A 19,661-nucleotide genomic window follows, 5' to 3' on the forward strand; every position below is an offset into this window, starting at 1 on the left:
AACCCCCTGCAACCACGTCTCTGTTATGCCTACCACATCATACCTGCCAGTCACAATCTGGGCCACAAGCTCATCTACCTTGTACCGTACACTGCGCACATTTAAATATAGCACCTTTAATTCTCTATTGACCGTCCCTTTTTGTTTTCTTAGTGTGGTGGACCTTGGTTTACTGAGCCTTTCCATACACTGTGTCATATTTTGTGGGATGGGGACTATCGTAACCTCTCCTGAGTTCTGTCTTTTTGTGCTTTTTTGCATTCCTAAGCAGCTACGCTTCCCACTGATTACTTCACCTCTTGGTTCCCTGACTTTCCCTTCCCCCCCCCAATCTTTAGTTTAAAGTCCTATTGACCACCCTATTTACTCTTTTCGCCAGAACACTGGTCCCAGCTCGGTTCAGGTGGAGACCAACCTAACGGTATAGGTCCCCCCTGTCCCAAAACTGATGCCAGTGTCCCATGAAAAGGAACCCCTCTTTCCCACACCACTCTTTCAGCCACGTGTTAACTTCCCTTATTCTTGCCTCCCTATGCCAATTTGCACGTGGCTCGGGCAGTAATCCAGAGATTATGTCCCTTGAGGACCTGTTTTTTAATTTGAATCCTAGCTCTTTATAATCTCTAAACAGGTCCTCTTTTCTAGACTTGCCTATATTGTTGGTACCGACATCGACCACAACAACTGGATCCTCCCCCTCCCTCTCCAGTATCCTTTCAAGCCGGTCAGAGATGTCCCGCACCCTAGCACCGGGCAGGCAACATACCATGCGGGACTCTTTATCCTGCTCACAAAGGATACTATCTATCCCCCTGATAATAGAATCCCCTACAACTTGCCTATTTACTCCCTCCCCTTGAATGGCCTGCTGAACCATGGTGCCTTGGTCAGCTGACTCATCCTTCCTGCAGCTCTGATCGCCATCCACACAGGGAGCAAGTGCCTCATACCTGTTGGACAGGGTCAAGGGCTGAGGCTCCTGAGTTCCTGACTGCTGGTTCCCTTTACCTGCCTGATTTGCAGTCACACCCTGCTGTCCCTGGCCATTGGCAGGATTTAAACTACTTACTCTGACAGGTATTTTGTTCAATTGTTTTTGTTCCTATTTTGAGAGAAAGGGCTTCACCATTATTCACTGATTTAATAGCTTACGTCCACCTTTCTTGGCGGACACCCAGTTGGAGAGAAGGAGGTTGTGTTAAAAATACTTGTTGTCCCAGTACTTTTGGTCCTTCAAATTTTGCTGGATCACTTGCTGTATTTTTGTGCCCTTACACAATCAGAATAAACTTGAATGTTATGACTATAATATCAAATTTCATCAAAACTTGTGAGCGTGTTTCCAAATTTCCGAGACTGCATATTCAACTCACGTTAACTTTAGAGATATTATACCACAGATTTTGTTTTTCATTTTACACAAAGGAGTCAGGTAACATCATTAGTCTGGTTCAGGTTATCCTAGAAAGTAAGAAAAGTGATGAACGGGAAAAGGTACATCAAAGGCCATCCCTCTAGCACATTAACTCACCTATTATTGTGGCTGATGATATTTTAAATAATCCCATATTTTTAAAAGCCTGAGTCACAATCTCATGATACGTCATGCAATAAAAATATTTGGCCCATAACATTTGGCTAGCGACGGGAAACCACAGCCCACCAATTTTAAAAGGGAAAAATGCGCACTTTCCTGTGCGAGGATGTTGCGTCCAAACTTCCTCTCGGTGAAGCAGCCTCTGGCCCACAGCGCCCCAGTCTGTCGAGGCTCCAGCGTGGTGCAGGAGGAGTGCAGTTCTGCCCCCTTATGTCAGGGCCAGCTTGGGAACACCCATTGAGGGCAGTCATTTAAACAGCAGATTTATATTGAATACAACAAGCAACGTATTTCACAAGTGTTTTAAAGGTATGCAGAATTTTTTCAACAGTTTTCTTTTGCTCTTTCTTTTATACAGGCGTTGCTGTTGTCATTGATTCTTTTTTTTTATAAATAATATTTTATTGAAAATTTTTGGTCAACCAACACAGTACATTGTGTATCCTTTACACAACATTGTAACAATACAGATAATAATGACCTTTTTTAAATTTAAACAAAAACAGCAACAAATAAATAAATATTAAATAACAAAAAATAAAACTAGCCCTAATTGGCAACTGCCTTGTCTCAGGCCACCCCCCCCCCCATCCCCCCCCCATCCCTCCCCCCCCCCCCCCCCCCCCCCCCCCCCCCAAGTCCTGGGCCGCTGCTGCTGCCTACTTTGTTCTCTCCCATCTATCCTTCCGCAAGATATTCGACGAACGGTTGCCACCGCCTAGTAAACCCTTGAGCCGACCCCCTTAGGACGAACTTAATCCGCTCTAACTTTATGAACCCCGCCATATCATTTATCCAGGTCTCCACCCCCGGGGGCTTGGCTTCTTTCCACATTAGCAATATTCTGCGCCGGGCTACTAGGGACGCAAAGGCCAAAACATCGGCCTCTTTCGCCTCCTGCACTCCCGGCTCTTGTGCAACCCCAAATATAGCCAACCCCCAGCCTGGTTCGACCCGGACTCCTACTACTTTCGAAAGCACCTTTGTCACCCCCATCCAGAACCCCTGTAGTGCCGGGCATGACCAAAACATATGGGTATGATTCGCTGGGCTTCTCGAGCACCTCGCACACCTATCCTCCACCCCAAAAAATTTACTGAGCCGTGTTCCAGTCATATGTGCCCTGTGTAATACCTTAAACTGAATCAGGCTTAGCCTGGCGCACGAGGACGACGAGTTTACCCTGTTTAGGGCATCTGCCCACATCCCCTCCTCAATCTCCTCCCCTAGCTCTTCTTCCCATTTCCCTTTTAGTTCGTCCATCATAGTCTCCCCTTCGTCTCTCATTTCCCTATATATATCCGACACCTTACCGTCCCCCACCCATTTCTTTGAGATGACTCTGTCCTGCACCTCTTGTGTTGGGAGCTGCGGGAATTCCCTCACCTGTTGCCTCGCAAAAGCCCTCAATTGCATGTACCTGAATGCATTCCCTTGGGGCAACCCATATTTCTCGGTCAGCGCTCCCAGACTCGCAAACTTCCCATCCACAAATAGATCTTTCAATTGCGTTATACCTGCTCTTTGCCACATTCCATATCCCCCATCCATTCCCCCCGGGGCAAACCTATGGTTATTTCTTATCGGGGACCCCCCCAGTGCTCCGGTCTTTCCCCTATGTCGTCTCCACTGTCCCCAAATCTTCAGTGTAGCTACCACCACCGGACTCGTGGTATAGTTCCTTGGTGAGAACGGCAATGGGGCTGTCACCATAGCCTGCAGGCTGGTCCCCCTACAGGACGCCCTCTCTAATCTCTTCCACGCCGCTCCTTCCTCCTCTCCCATCCACTTACTCACCATTGAAATATTAGCGGCCCAATAATACTCACTTAGGCTCGGTAGTGCCAGCCCCCCCCTATCCCTACTACGCTGTAAGAATCCCTTCCTCACTCTCGGAGTCTTCCCGGCCCAAACAAAACCCATGATACTCTTTTCTATCCTTTTGAAAAAAGCCTTCGTGATCACCACCGGGAGACACTGAAACACAAAGAGGAATCTCGGGAGGACCACCATCTTAACCGCCTGCACCCTCCCTGCCATTGACAATGCTACCATATCCCATCTCTTGAAATCCTCCTCCATCTGTTCCACCAATCGCGTCAAATTTAGCCTGTGCAATGTGCCCCAATTCTTAGCTATCTGGATCCCTAGGTAACGAAAGTCTCTTGTTACCTTCCTCAGCGGTAGGTCTTCTATTTCTCTACTCTGCTCCCCTGGATGCACCACAAACAGCTCACTCTTCCCCATGTTCAATTTATACCCTGAAAAATCCCCAAACTCCCCAAGTATCCGCATTATTTCTGGCATCCCCTCCGCTGGATCCGCCACATATAGTAGCAGATCATCCGCATATAAAGATACCCGGTGTTCTTCTCCTCCCCTAAGTATTCCCCTCCATCTCTTGGAACCTCTCAGCGCTATCGCCAGGGGCTCAATCGCCAGTGCAAACAGTAATGGGGACAGAGGACATCCCTGCCTTGTCCCTCTATGGAGCCGAAAATATGCCGATCCCTGTCCATTCGTGACCACACTCGCCACTGGGGCCCTATACAACAGCTGCACCCATCTAACATACCCCTCTCCGAACCCAAATCTCCTCAACACCTCCCACAGATAATCCCACTCCACTCTATCAAATGCTTTCTCGGCATCCATCGCCACTACTATCTCCGTTTCACCCTCTGGTGGGGCCATCATCATTACCCCTAACAACCTCCGTATGTTCGTGTTCAGCTGTCTCCCCTTCACAAACCCAGTTTGGTCCTCATGAACCACCCCCGGGACACATTCCTCTATTCTCATTGCCATTACCTTGGCCAGGACCTTGGCATCTACATTGAGGAGGGAGATTGGTCTGTAGGACCCGCATTGTAGCGGATCCTTTTCCTTCTTTAAAAGAAGCGATATCGTTGCTTCTGACATAGTCGGGGGCAGTTGTCCCCTTTCCTTTGCCTCGTTAAAGGTCCTCGTCAGTAGCGGGGCGAGCAAGTCCAAATATTTTCTGTAAAATTCAACTGGGAATCCGTCCGGTCCCGGGGCCTTTCCCGTCTGCATGTTCCTAATTCCTTTCACCACTTCTTCTACCGTGATCTGTGCTCCCAATCCCATCCTTTCCTGCTCTTCCACCTTGGGAATTTCCAGCCGATCCAAAAACTCAATCATTCTCTCCCTCCCATCCGGGGGTTGAGCTTCATATAATTTTTTATAAAATGTCTTGAACACTTCATTCACTCTCTCCGCTCCCCGCTCCGTCTCTCCATCTTCGTCTCTCACCCCCCCTATTTCCCTCGCTGCTCCCCTTTTCCTCAATTGGTGTGCCAGCAATCTGCTCGCCTTCTCTCCATATTCATACTGTACACCCTGCGCCTTCCTCCATTGTGCCTCTGCAGTGCCTGTAGTCAAGCAAGTCAAATTCCACATGCAGCCTTTGGCTTTCCCTATACAGTCCCTCCTCCGGTGCTTCCGCATACTGTCTGTCCACCCTCAAAAGTTCTTGCAGCAACCGCTCCCGTTCCTTACTCTCCTGCTTCCCTTTATGTGTCCTTATTGATATCAGCTCCCCCCTAACCACCGCCTTCAACGCCTCCCAGACCACTCCCACCTGAACCTCCCCATTGTCATTGAGTTCCAAGTACTTTTCAATGCATCCCCTCACCCTTAAGCACACCCCCTCATCCGCCATTAGTCCCATGTCCATTCTCCAGGGTGGACGCCCTCTTGTTTCCTCCCCTATCTCCAAGTCTACCCAGTGTGGGGCATGATCCGAAATGGCTATAGCCGTATATTCCGTTCCCCTCACCCTCGGGATCAATGCCCTACCCAACACAAAAAAGTCTATGCGTGAATAGACTTTATGGACATAGGAGAAAAACGAGAACTCCTTACTCCTAGGTCTACTGAATCTCCACGGGTCCACCCCTCCCATCTGCTCCATAAAATCCTTAAGCACCTTGGCTGCTGCCGGCCTCCTACCAGTCCTGGACTTCGACCTATCCAGCCTTGGTTCCAACACCGTGTTGAAGTCTCCCCCCATTATCAGCTTTCCGGTCTCTAGGTCTGGGATGCGTCCTAGCATTCGCCTCATAAAATTGGCATCGTCCCAATTCGGGGCATACACGTTTACCAACACCACCATCTCTCCCTGTAATTTGCCACTCACCATCACGTATCTGCCCCCGTTATCCGCCACTATAGTCTTTGCCTCGAACATTACCCGCTTCCCCACTAATATAGCCACCCCCCTGTTTTTCGCATCCAGCCCCGAATGGAACACCTGCCCTACCCATCCTTTGCGCAACCTAACCTGATCTATCAGTTTCAGGTGCGTTTCCTGTAACATGACCACATCTGCTTTAAGTTTCTTAAGGTGTGCGAGTACTCGTGCCCTCTTTATCGGCCCGTTAAGCCCCCTCACGTTCCACGTGATCAGCCGAGTTGGGGGGCTTCCCACCCCCCCCCCTTGCCGGTTAGCCATCATCTTTTTCCAGCTTCTCGCCACATTGATTCTTTTAAAGTAAATTTTAATTTTTTTATAATTAAATGTGATTATTTGTAAGTGAACATTGGTTTGGTTTTTTGATTTAAATCTGTGAAACTATTTAAATCTGTACTATATTATTATATAACTTTACATATGGCATGCTTTAAAGTATTTGTATGTTTTAATTTAGATTATGGTCACAAGATTTTAAAAGCGCCCCAGGGCCTTTTGCTGTCACTTTCTTTGCAACATCTGGGGCGTCATTCTCCGACCCCCCGCCGGGTTGGAGAATCGCCAGGGGCTGCCGTGAATCCCGCCCCCGCCTGTTGCCAAAGTCTCCGGCACCAGATATTCGGAGGGGGGCGGGAATCGGGCCGCGCCGGATGGCGGGCCCCCCAGCTCGATTCTCCGGCCCGGATGGGCCGAAGTCCCGCCGATAAATTGCCTGTCCCGCCGGAGTGGATTAAACCACCTTTTGAACGGCGGGACAAGGCGGCGTGGGCGGGCTCCGGGGTCCTGGGGGGGGGTGCGGGGCGATCTGGCCCCGGGGGGTGCCCCCACGGTGGCCTGGCCCGCGATCGGGGCCCACCGATCCGCGGGCGGGCCTGTGCCGTGGGGGCACTCTTTCCCTTCCGCCTCCGTCACGGTCTCCACCATGGCGGAGGCGGAAGAGACTCCCTCCACTGCGCATGCGTGGGAAACTGTCAGCGGCCACTGACGCTCCCGCGCATGCGCCGCCCGGGGATGTCATTTCCGCGCCAGCTGGCGGGGCAACAAAGGCCGTTTCCGCCAGCTGGCGGGGTGGAAATTCCTCCGCCGCCGGCCTAGCCCCTCAATGTTGGGGCTCGGCCCCCGAAGATGTGGAGCATTCCTCACCTTTGGGGCGGCGCGATGCCCGTCTGATTAGCGCCGTTTTGGCCGCCAGTCGGCAGACATCGCGCCGTTTCGGGAGAATTTCGCCCCTGATATTTTTTTGATTTGTGTTTATCGAATCATAGAATCACTGCAGTGCAGAAAAAAGCCACTTGGCCCATGAAGCCTGCACCAACACTCCGAAAGAGTGCCCTGCTCAGGCCCACCCCCCTGCCCCCGCCTTATCCCCATAACCCCACCTAAGCTTTGGACACAAAGGGGCAATCTCGCAAGACCAGTCCACCTAACTGTACAAATTTGGCCTGTGGGAGGAAACAAAAGCACCCAGAGAAAATGGCGGTGGCAAGGTAACATAGTGGCTAGCTCTACTGGCACACAGCGTAAGGGACCCAAGTTCAATTCCTGCCTTGGGTGACTGTGTGGAGTTTGTATGTTCTCCCCGTGTCTGCGTGGGTTTCCTCTGGGTGCTCTGGTTTCCTCCCACAGTCCAAAGATGTGCAAATTAGGTGGATTGGGCATGCTGGGATGCCGCGTTGTGTCCAGGGATGTACAGGTTAGATTCTGGGGTTAGGGCAGGGGAGTGGGCCAAGGTAGGGTACCCTTTCAGAGGGTCGGTGCAGATTTGATGAGCCGAATGACCTCCTTCTGCACTGTAGGAAATTTATGGTTCTTGGAAATCCATGCAGTCACGGGGAGAACGAGCAAACACTACTCAGTCACCCAATGTCCAAATTGAACACGAGTCCCTGGTGTTGTGAGGCAGCAGTGCTAACCAGTGTGCCACCATGTTACCCATGTTATTATACTTCTGCCTTGTTTACTTCAATTAGCTTATTCATTTATAATTAGCTCATAATTAAATGTTGTATTTTGATATTTCAGTAAGACATTTGTAGAAGCTTGTAAAGTTTAATGTGAAACATTAATGAACAAAAATAGTTTTATAAATACAAACTTTGAATCCAATTAATATTCAACTTAACATTTAGCTTTATCAGCTGAACAATGACATTAAACTACCTCAACTTTTACAAATTTCTTGCAATGAAATATATTTTCTCACTTAAACACAATGGTCAATAAAATATATTTTGCTGGATAAATACAACGGTTCTCTCTACTTGTAAAGAAGCGGGAAGAGGAGGGTTTTGACATATCAATTCTTAATGTTACAAGCTCAAAGTCCAAAAGCAGCAGCTGTTGAAATACAGTGTCCTGGAGCACATCTCCTCTGACATTATTTCAGGATGTCCTTTGGCATTACACACTTAGGGTGGGTAATTGATTCACTGCAATACCTGTCAGAGAGATAGTTCACATTAGCTTACAGGAGGTGTGTGTATGTCAACTAAGGCAGTAAGCCTTGTTGAAGCATTTGAAGTAAGAGTGAACATTACATCAGGGAGACTCTTAAACAACACAGCCTAAAATACATTGCCAAATCCAAATGTACTTTAGCTCCGAATCAGCTGGAAGGACAGGCACACTAACATTAGTGTCCTTGAAGGAGTCAATAGCCCCATATCGAGGCCATGATCATCCAAAAACAACTCCGCTGGGCCGCCCATATGCTTAGGCTGTCAGAGTCCAGACTGCCAAAGCAAATCTCCTTAATCCAGATCAATGAATGATCCCGAACGAGACCAGGATAAAGGAAGCTCTTCAAAGATACCTTGAAGGCTTACCTCAAGAAATAGAACATCAACATCAATGCCTTGGAGACCTTTACTTAGTAGAGACCTATTTGGAGGAACCTCTTGATTGAAGGGACACAATTCTTTGAAAACACCCGATGGCAAGTGAAGGCCTGGAAAACGAGCCTGAGAAAGGAATACCCTCGAACTAGCATCCAACGTTCAACCCACCTTTAGGAAACTCCTGTCAAGTGAGTGATTGAAGGTGTGGCTCCAGGATCAGGCCACGCAAGGTCCCAAATCACCCATGACCAGTTACACGGATTATCTTAGCTGGGCAATCATACTCATGTGTGAGTGATCATCGCATTCTATCCATTATAGTTCTTTTAATGGAATAGCATCCTCATGATAAAGCAAAAGTTTAAAAAACATCTTTCTTTTACATTCTGTTACTCCAATCTCACTTTATGGGTGACACGGTAGTGCAGTGGTTAACACTGCTGCCTCACAGCGCCAGGGACCCAGGTTCAATTCCGGCCTCGGGTGACTGTGTGGAGTTTGCACTTTCTCCCTATGCCTGCGTGGGTTTCCTCCGGGTGCTCCGGTTTCCTTCCACAGTCCAAAGATGTGCAGGTTAGGTGGATTGGCCATGATGAATTGCCCTTAGTGTCCAAAAGGGTTAGGTGGGGTTACAAGGATAGGGCGTGGACCTAGGCCTAGGTAGGGTGCTCTCTCCAAGGTCGGTGCAAATTCGATAGGCCAAATGGCCTCCTTCTGCACTGTAAGGAATCTATGATTCTATGATCATACTGTAAAGTATCCTTTTTAATGGAATTAATAGCCTCATGACAAACCAAAGTTTAAAAAAATATATATATATTTTCCTTTCACTTTACTTGCATTTTAAACATATTTATAAACGCTAAACACTAATAATATAAAACATTAACCTGCGGAAAAAATGGCTCGCGATGTCTCCTGCTAGACCAAAGAATAAAAATGCAAATAAAAAGGTGTAAAAACTCACCTAACATCGGGCAAGTTGTCCAAGTTAGCGTGGTAGCTGCATTTTTAATTCTGCAGCTCCAGTGCAAGGCTTCAAGCAGAGGAGAAAAAAACAGCCAGGAGTTTGGATGCCACCATGCCCTTAGGTCCACACTTCCGGGTCATCACGCTGCGCATGTGCGGTGGACGAGTGACTTAAGTCGTTGACCGGAGAGAAAGTTACGGGTCAAAAATTAAAACAAAATCTATCTTATCAATTACCAATTCTTTATCAAATTGCTAGTGGTCTAAGGGCTACTCATGAATATTGGGTTCAAGACATACATTTAGATCTATCATGTGCAAACTGATGCAAATATAAGGACAGAGAGTCACCCAGACCATGCATGTCAGTTGCTATTAACTCACATTGGAATTAATGCCCTTTGAAAGATAACAAATTTCCCTCAGCAGTGTGAAATCCTTTACCCTCTGATACCCGACTATTTATCTGCTTGGAATTTTGGTTACACGGGATTCTCCGTCGCCGGGATTCTCCGTTATACCAACGGGCAGGGGTTTCCCGACGGCGTGGGGCTGCCCCACAATGGGAAACCCCATTGACCGGACAGCGTAACACAGAATCCCGCTGGCTAGTCGAGGTGGAAATGTGGCGCGACGGGGCCGAGAATCCCACCCATTTGTTCATGTATTGATGCCAGTCCAGAGTGGGACATTTTGTATTAAGTGAGTAATAATGAGTGTACTGGCTCCTCCAAACTAATTTGCTTGAAGGTTTGCCAGAGAAGCATTAAGGCACTGGAGTTTGTAGAAAGCTAGCCCTTGAACCTCGTTCCTTCAGCTCAGAGGCATTAAGAAGCGGGACACAATGTTGTGAAGAGCCAAAAAGGTAAGCAGCCTTTTTTCCCTCTTGTGGATCTATTGGTCTCAAGGCTGAAGGCCTTTGAACATTGTTATTGGGCGGTGGACGGAAGGCCACATAGCCCCTGGCTATTCTGCTTCTGTTGCGTACATCACGTCTGCAGAAATATTGATTTTCTGCTATGGTTCTACAGGCAGATCCCTGTTGAGTGGTGGCCCTGAACTGGGGGCTTTTCTCAATGATGCAGATCAAATCAGATGCAAAGTAGATGAACAACTATTGAATGCATTATTTCAGGCCATTCACTGAACCATTTTTTATCCTGTTTTCCATTGTACCAGCTTTGTTTCTCATTCAGTCATGTCTCTTTGTGTTCATCTGAGAAAAGGAGAATAGAATGGGAAAGGATAACGGAGGGGGTGGGGGTGGGGGGGAAGTTTAGTATAAAGGGTTAACAACGATTATGCGAATAAATGAAGCACATGATGGATGGATCCCATCCTCATCGCCAGTTTTGTGAGGGCCACAAAGAATCCAGCACGGGTTGAAGGATAGAAAGAGATAACGTTTATTTACAATAATATATATATACAGCAGCAGCAACTCCCTTGATGCTCACTCCTCTCTAGCTGGTTCCAAACTGGCCAGCTTTATTTATGCAGGGAATCTGCTAATGATTTCACTGCCCCCCTCATTGGGGAAGCTCATACTCCCAAAGGATTGTGGGATTGCTATTAGTCCCCAGCCAGTGGTAAGCAGGCAGGTTATAACACCAATCAAAAAGGTTGTAAAAGGCAACGGTCTGTGAAATTGAATGCAAACAATGTAGTTCAAAGCTTTTAGGTTTCTAGGCATACAAATGGAGAAAAGGTAAAAAGCAATGAACTTGACTGATAAAACCACTTCAAAGGTTTCTACCACATTAGAGGGAATATTTTTACATTCACCTCACACATCGTTTTGCTTGGCATACTGACAGACAGTTTAAAGGATTTAAGGCTGCAGGTGGGAACACTTTCACTTTATTATCAGAGAACTTTCAGTGGAATTCTCCATTGGCGGAATCATCTGGTCCACCAGCAGCGCACCCACGACCGTGGGGTTCCCGATGGCATGGGGTGGCCACAGTGGGGAACCCCATTGATCGGCTGTGGGAACAGAGAATCGCACTGCTGGTGGAGCACGCAGTGCTGGAAAATGCGGCTGCTGGACTGGGGAATCCTGCTCTTTATTTTTGAGATGCTGACTGAATATTTAACGGGTTTAAAGGCTGCAGCCAAATGAACTTCAGACCAGCACAAGCCCCTGACCCCCACCTTCCATGAAGGACCCCCCTCAGCACTTGGAAGAAATTGTAGATCGGGTACTCACCCCCTTGTTCCCCTCAGAGTGCAAGGTGGCAGGTTTGCACCACCAAGACGTGGGGCCTGAAAGGGGAAATCAAGGGTGGGTACAAAGTGGGGGACTGAGGAGGTTAGCAGGGGGAATGAGGGGGCGGCTGGGAGCGGGGCTGAAGGGGAAGCTTAGGGGTGTGATCTTGCCAGCAATAGCACGGCGGGGGGGGGGGGGGGGGGGGGGGGGTGGAGGGTGGAGCTTGCCAGCGATCCAAGGGGCTGCAGCAGCATTTCAAGATTGGGGCACCCTTTAAAAATGGCATTCTGATTTCTGAGGAGCGGGACCTGTCACAGAGATTAGGTCCCGTCACTATGAAGTCTAGCAAGAACCCCATTGTGCCGTTGAGTGACATGGAAAACATAACCTTGGGTAAATGTTTTTCTAAGTGCCATCGCAGGGCACGTTGGGTTCACTCATAGCACCAGCGGGGATCATTCTGCTTTTCCCATTGGCAGGAGCATTTAGTATCCGATTGGAAGAATCGCTCCCCTAAGTATTAGAAAGGCAATCATCATTTTTCTTCAGGTTAGTCTTCATCCTTCTCTTTGTCCGCCTGATTCAATTATGGATGAGTTATTACATAACTTGGCTCGTTGCAGCAGGAGAGGTTTGTAAGCCCTCAACAGCTGTACAAATCTTCACAGGAGCTGAATGTGCTTAATTCTTTCAAACATGAGCATCCAGAAGTTCAAACTTCCCCCAGTGTACTAAGAAGAAAGGAAAGAAAAAAAAGAAGAAAATGAAAACCTTCATTTGCCTTTATGTTCCTTGCCTTTATGCTGTAGTCCAGAAGCAGAAATCTCTGTCTGCAGAGGTCGGTTCCTTCCAAGAAGTAGATTTTGGAGAGCATTGGAGAGCATCCTTAAAGTGAGCCCAGAAGACAGTTGGAGATTGATGCCACCGGTGCAAGAGACTACTGTGTGGGGGAATGGATGGAGAAGGATGAGTAAATAGTTAATGTTAATGAGTAGAATGAAAGAGGTAGAGTACAAAGGGTTAATAAGTATTATGCTTTAAGGTAGAATGTAACATCAGCAATCTCAGATTATGTTCAATCACATGTAATTGGAACCTGAGGGGAGAAGGTTCTAATGGAATCCTGCTGAATTCTGTCTCTGTAAAATTGTATAAATAGTAAATGAACGTTCACTTCTTGGCAACAGCATGGCTTTCTGTTCTCTTTTGTCAAAGACACCTTGAGCCTGGTCGTGATATTAATACAAGAGGGAGAATGGGGTGAGGGAGGTAAGAGGAAGGGAGGGAGAACAGAGTGAATATGGTGGGGGGGGGGGGGGCAAATTTAGGGAGAACAGTGACAGGGAAGGAGGACAGAGAGGGAGGATGGAAGGAGGGGGAAACAAAGGGGGGGGGGGGGAACAAGGGCTACTTTTAAGGCTACTCTTGTGTAACATATCTGTCTGCTGTCATAATACCAATATTCCTGATTGTTAATTTGATAATAACTGCTGTTGCAAAACTGGTTAAATCTGCTTCTGATTCAATTTGTGTCAAAGCAATTTAATGGATTTTGATTGGATGGATGCCATTTCAAATACTGCACAATTTTTGTCAAATAACTAAAAGTGCATTTACAAATAAAGACCATCTGTTATTCTCTGACACAAAACTAAAGATATGTAAAGGGCTCTTTGAGTCTAATACACTTCTCCCTCTTCTTGGTCACTCCAATACATAAGAAAAGTATTAAATAGCCACTTCACTCTGAAAATATTCAAAATGCAAGCTTATGAAAGCTTGTCATAATTGATCACCCAGTAGGAATACAACTGCTTGAATATCCTATCAGAGAGTTCAACTTTGGCCGGCTACCATTCAACAGAGCAGTCTGGCATTCAACCTGATTGGAAGTTGATTATGTTCCTCAAATGAAATCCAAAATATCATTACCAACTGGAATTTTTCTCACAATCTATCTGGTGGAGTAGGGAGATATAGAGGCTGAATTCTCCGCCATTGGAATACTCTGTTTTGCCGGCAGCCCGGGGGTTTCCTGAGGCATGGGGCTGCCCCACAATGGGAAACCCCATTGACCAGCTGGCGAAACGGAGAATCCTGATGGCGTGCCATACTAGAAATCTGGAGCCGCGGGACGGAGAAACCCGCCCATAGTACTTTTCTTTCTCCATCACTTTTTAAACACTGCAATCTGATTCTGTGCTCCCAACTCACCTATATCAGCTCTGTAAGCAGTAATTTATCAGATGTGTTTTACCAAGGAATGCTGTTGTTATGATCCCTGTGATGACTGTCCCTTTAAGGGCAATATAACAGAGTTAGGGTCACCCAGGCCAGGTGACCCTTACTCTGCTGAGTTGCCCTTAAAAGGACAATCACCACAATCCGTTGGAGACCAATAACTTTTAAAAATAAATTTGCACTTCCATTTGATAGCTGAAAGGAGGACACCACTAGATTTCATGTTGTAAGGCTTTTATTGTAACAAACAAGCTAAATTCACCATTGGCTATTTCAGTAGGCAACTTATGCTTTAAACTACAGAACAGAACTTTCCCCTTTTACTTTTACAACCAAGAATTCCATGCCATGGTTACACTTATGTGGACATCCAATTCTCCTGGATGCATTCCAAAATGATTCTTAGGTTCTGATCGTTTACTTATGTTCTTTTTCCTTCCCCAGCCTCATAACTCTTTTTGACAGAAAGGATTTGCCCAAGAGATTCTCCCTCTGGCACAAGCAAGGCAATCTTCCAGCCTTCTTCTAAATTCTCATGAATTTGGTCTTCAATCTGAGCGTGAGTTCCCACCTGCGTTCCTGCATGATGAACCATAGAGTCTGGCTACCTTAAGCTGTTCTCTCTCTCTCTCTCTATTTCTCTCTCTCACAGACCCTGGCAGACGGACTTGTCTGTGAGTTTCAGGGATATCTTTTGGGAAGCCTGTAACCCAGTTCTACAAATGGTTTCCTGTGGACCCTTCCCCTCTCAAGAACCATCTCCGTGGCAACATGAATCACATAGATCTTGTAATGCTAATTACCTCTCCTTTAGAATCTCAACTCCATACTATCGTAAAATTAAATAGACAGTAAAAGTATAATTGTTTACAAAACCTGATAATCATAAGACCTTCCTGGGATTTTTGGAGACTAACAGTCGATCCACTGTCAGGACAGACACTTCTGCTATTGCCTACAAAAAGGAATATCTTGAACCTTCTTCCCTGTAAAAGAACCTGGGTCCCGCTTCAACTTTAACAAACTAACCATTCAGGTTTGCCACCAGCAGAATTCGGAACTGGTCACATTCCTTCATTCCTCCGTTTTACCTTAAATTGAGGATACAATCCCAAAACATAACAACCTTGTAAATGTTGTATCTGGAACACTATGGATTGAGATTTTTAAAACTGTATTCATAAATTCAGATTAACAAATCAAGGCATCATTGCCACTCAAAAATGTTTTGGTCAAAATTAATCTGATTATCTGAGTAGTTATCAAAAATGAAGATTAAGTTGTACACCTTTGTGTGGTTTCTGTATTTTATAGAAAGTGCTGATTAGCATAGAGTCAATGAGCACCTGTCTTTGACAATCAGATATCATTGGGATATTTTGCAGACTCTTTTATAAAAATAATAACAAAAATAATCACGATCTCGGAATTTACAGATTGTATTTGTGAATGTTTTGAGAAGTTGCCTTTTGATGAGTTTCCATTTGGAAGCTGGAGGAATGCTATGGCTAAAGGACCTTTTGCAGCATTGCCTGAGGTCTGCAAATGATTTTCATGTTTGGTCGCCAACATCACCCACCCATTTAAGATCATTCCTCAGGCACCCCAGGCAGAGAAGTGGTTTGAGTTAGATCCTGAAGTCCATTAGTGGTTTATTATTTTTTATCAATATTTGCCATCACCAACCGCCCCCCCTCCCCCGCACTCCGCCTCTCCCCCACCGCCTGCTACCTGTGCTCCTCCAATTCTGGTTGATTTAACAATAATTTCATATTCCCACAAGGAACAGATAAAACAAGGGGAAATGTTGGGGTTTCTTTCACTTGCACACTTTAAAAAAACACTTTCAGTACAAACCACATGATATATTATGTAAAATGCCATGTCTAGACTGTGAAGAGCTCTCTCAAACCTTTCGTGTATGCAGACAAAGCTTACCTAAGGTCAGTCTGGGATTGGAAGAATGGGTGTGATGTTTAACTGCGAGCCTAGCACTGAGGGAATCTAGTTAATGGATGATTTGCAGGTCAGTAAATTGCTTGTAAATGCAGGCTGCAGGTCATAGGAACCCAAGGTGAAATGTTTGTCTTGCTTTCTGCTTTTAAGATCATTTTGCATCTGTTCCAAAGTGCGATAACTGGAGTGTGACAGGTGCACACTGGAAGCAAGACTTTTTCTGCAGGAAGAAGTGGATCTCCCAGGGCATTGTTAGTGGTAAGTCAGAGGATATATTGTTTTAAAGGGTTAAAATACCTTATTGCAAAATAATGTATTGGCTACTTTTTGTTTCCCGAAGGCTACAAAATCTATTGTTTGGACAAGGAACTTAACAACATAGAATGATCTTGTCAGTTTTTGGCTTCTGCTGAAGAAACTTGTAGAATTTTAAACGTTTATTTTCAGTAGTAACAGAGTGCACTTTAACATTTGGGTGTGAGGAAAAATTGTCTTAATAGTACCAGTGGAACTCAGGTCAAACTGTTCATTATAAACTGGACGACAATACCATGCAGCTACAATGAAGCGTAATCTCTACATTAAGAAAAAACAGCCCTTTTATTGTGAAGTATAGTATTGATCTAAACTGCTGCTTTAAAAAAAAATAGATTGCTGTTTCAGGTTGCATGACATATTACTGTCTTGACCGATAATATCCCAAAGACACAGTTTCGTTTTGGAGAATAAATGTGCTTGCAGTTCGAGGAAGGAGGCTTGGTGCTGGTAGAAAGGAATTATGTGATGGGTCTGAAAATTGCAGGAGAAATGTAAACCATCTGCCAGTGAAATGCAAGAGTTACACATGTGTTAGGTTAAAGGTCATCAAAGTCTGTTGGTGATGGGGAAACGTACTGTAGCAGGTCATGGTTGTTGTTGGGTGCTAGTTTAAGATTTTGGGAGAAAGTTTGCACCAAATCTCAGGCCCAACCTTTCTTTCTCTTCGATTTCTGCGTTTTTTGTAATGTAATTGTTTGGACTTTGTTTCAAAGATTTTAGAATTCATGCTCGGGTCTGTTAAAACTAAGAATATTAAAAATAAAGAAAAGCTCTCTTCTATAATTAAATTCACATCACCTGTACTGTATAATGCTTACATTATCTTATTACCAATGTGTCTGTCTTTCATGAAGTCAGATTGTGATATGTCTGTAATTTGTTCAATCTAATTTTCAATCTGTTAGCAAAGATTGAGGCCAATATTTTCTGGTTTTAATTGGATAGTGGGTGGGTTTTCAGATCTTGACTTTCAATGTCCTTGTTTACTTTAACGATTAATGCCAGAAGATCTTGTTTTGTCGGTGAGGGGTTGTCTGAATAACTTGAGTAAAGTCTGAAAGGAGTTCTCGTCCTCGTGCAACACACTGTTGAACTTGGACATGATGCTTCCATTCCCAGCAGGTTTGTCGTACTTCTGTTTCAACAAATTTAATCATCATTGCACATCCTTCATGACTTGGTTGTTGATGATGGCTGATAAATTAAACTTTCTGTTATTGTCTTTATAATTGAATTTACGGATCTCTTCCCTGACCTCTAACTATGACAGCAATGCCTGTGATTGTTGCCCCACACACTGCCTTATTTGATGGGATTGGTTAAGTGGCTTGACTGAAAAATAGTTAGAAAAGCTCACATGATCGCATCTATCTCCAGAAGGTTACACTGGATTTGTAAACGCTTGTCATGGTCAAAATGGAAACTAATCAACATAATATACTTGCCTGTGTTCATTCTTCAGCATTGGAAAATTAAGTGTGGCAGTGAATTGCAGCACAGCATTTATTAAGACAGCCATTGGGTGTCACATTGAATCTGATTTGTGTAAAACAATAAAAATAACAACAAGATTAGTGTTGTCTGTTATTTGAAATGGCATAATGGGATCTTAATTGTAGAATTTACTTTGAAGCATCTACTGAGTATACAACAGCGTTTCTTTGAAGAGCTTTGAGTTCTGGAATCAAGACATTTTGTTCTTGAAGCCGCAAGTGCAGATAAACTAGAAAAAGTGTCACCAGATGCCAATACCTTTTTTTTGCAGGAGAGAATCCTTTTGAGAGCTAATGCATTTATTTATTTATTTACTTTTAAATACATTTAGTGTACCAAATTCATTTTTTTCTAATTAAGGGGCAATTTAGCATGTTCAATCCAACTACCTTGCACATCTTTGGGTTGTGGGGGCGAAACCCACACAAACACGGGGAGAATGTGCAAACTCCACACGGACAGTGACCCAGAGCCGGGATCGAACCTGGGACCTCGGCACCGTGAGGCAAAAGGGTTAACCCACTGCGCCACTGTGCTGCCCCGAGCTAATGCATAAAAGCCAAGCATTTAATGAGCTTCCTTCTAAACGTGTTTATTTAGGGTGGCACAGTGGTTAGCACTGCTGCCTCACAGCGCCAGGGACCTGGGTTTGATTCCGACCTTGGGTGACTGTCTGTGTGGAGTTTGCACGTTCTCCCCGTGTCTGCGTGGGTTTCCTCCGAGTGCTCCGGTTTCCTCCCACAGTCCAAAGATGTGCAGGTTAAGTGTTAATTTGCCCCTTACTGTCCAAAAGGTTAGGTGTAGTTATAGGGATAAGGTGGGGGCGTGGGCCTAGGTAGGGTGCTCTTTTGGAGAGTCAGCACAGACTTGATAAACCGATTGGCCTCCTTCTGCACTGTAGGGATTCTATGATTTCTATGATTATGGCACTGCCGATAAATGTAACTACTGTACTTGCCTGAATGGTCTTTACAATGAATACCCTATATTTAAACAAATGAAGGCAGGGAAACTAAAACACAGAATTTTAACTTTAACAGTAGGAATATTGTAATATATTCAAACACTTAAAACCCAGTACCTATATATACTAGACTGTGGTTAGAGATGTTAGATGCTGTGATTTACGGAAAATAACCATCACTTTTATTTATGCACTGACACACAAAACATGGATTTAATTTACTCATGCCTTCTTGGCCTCTAAGATGAGATCACCAAATATCAATGTGTATTATCACTTCAGCTACTGCAAGGCTGCTGAGTGTGTTTTGCACCGACACTGAGCGCCACACTGGAGGGGTGATACATCTGTGTCATGGTTCGCTCATTTCTCACCAAGAGCGACGATGGGTTTCACCTAGTTGGGGGGGGGGGGGGGGGGGAGGAAACATTTGAAGGGAACATCATACCTGGGTGGCCTCTCATGTCTTCTGCAGCTGGCTGCAGAGAACTCTGGTTGCCATATGGGGTCATCCTGCAGATATCAAGATAGATGACAAAAGATGGAAAAATAAATAAGATGACTTGCTTCCCCTTTGAAAAAGGTGTTCTCACTTACCAATTTTAAAAAAAAGACCAACATGACGAGCTGTAATTGCAGACACATTAAGTGCCTTCATATATTATTGGTAAGAAATACACTTTCCTAATAAGAGTAATGCCTGAGAAGGCACAAGGGACCAAAAGCAAATCATCTATTTAGTTCTCCATTAAATCCAAATTTATCCTGAGTAATCCATTAAAGCCAATTCAGATTTAATGGGGAAAAAATTCAAATATCTTCAATGATTCTGTATCACTTTGTTGGAGATTGTTCAAGTAATG

The 19,661-nt window shown here is 45.2% G+C and overlaps 1 protein-coding gene across 1 annotated transcript in view; it reads left to right on the forward strand.

Annotated features, from left to right (window-relative positions):
* Positions 1 to 19,661, forward strand: part of rbfox3a (RNA binding fox-1 homolog 3a) — a 1,900,245-nt gene that overhangs the window by 109,621 nt on the left and 1,770,963 nt on the right. The window contains exon 2 of the mRNA XM_072483360.1: positions 16,173 to 16,280. The gene's annotated coding sequence lies outside the window, so the exon portion shown is untranslated. The remainder of the gene's footprint in view (positions 1 to 16,172; positions 16,281 to 19,661) is intronic.

The sequence above is a fragment of the Scyliorhinus torazame genome, chromosome 18 (assembly GCF_047496885.1).
Source record: "Scyliorhinus torazame isolate Kashiwa2021f chromosome 18, sScyTor2.1, whole genome shotgun sequence".
Classification (NCBI taxonomy): Eukaryota; Metazoa; Chordata; class Chondrichthyes; order Carcharhiniformes; family Scyliorhinidae; genus Scyliorhinus; species Scyliorhinus torazame.